The sequence below is a fragment of the Ciona intestinalis genome, unplaced genomic scaffold, assembly GCF_000224145.3.
Source record: "Ciona intestinalis unplaced genomic scaffold, KH HT001089.1, whole genome shotgun sequence".
Classification (NCBI taxonomy): domain Eukaryota; kingdom Metazoa; phylum Chordata; class Ascidiacea; order Phlebobranchia; family Cionidae; genus Ciona; species Ciona intestinalis.
The window spans coordinates 51,953-52,517 of NW_004191410.1; positions in this window are offsets into that span (position 1 = coordinate 51,953).

The window sequence follows — 565 nt, forward strand, 5'->3', positions numbered from 1 at the left end:
TAACCCCAAATTAGTTATTTTTGGCCCAAAGTCATGCTTTTTTAAGTAAAATCAACAAAAAACTACCGGTTCTATTAAAAATACCTAAAATTTGATTGAAAATTGTGCTAGTTATATTTAAACTGTGTATTTATTAGTATCAAAAAACTTCATTTTTTAAACAAATTTCTCATATATTTTAACCCAAATTAGTTAATTTTGGCCCAAAATCATACTTCTTTAAGTAAAATCAGCAAAAAACACGGGTTTTGTAAAAAAAAATCCAAAAAAATTTGATTGATATTGGTTCTAGTTATATTTAAACTGTGTATTTATTAGTATCAAAAAACTTCATTTTTTAAGCAAATTCCACATTTATTTTAACCCAAATTAGTTAATTTTGGCCCAAAATCATACTTCTTTAAGTAAAATCAGCAAAAAACACGGGTTTTATAAAAAAAATCCAAAAAATTTGATTGATATTGGTGCTAGTTTTATTTAAACTGTGTATTTATTAGTTTCAAAAAACTTCATTTTTTAAGCAAATTTCACATTTATTTTAACCCAAATTAGTTAATTTTGGCCC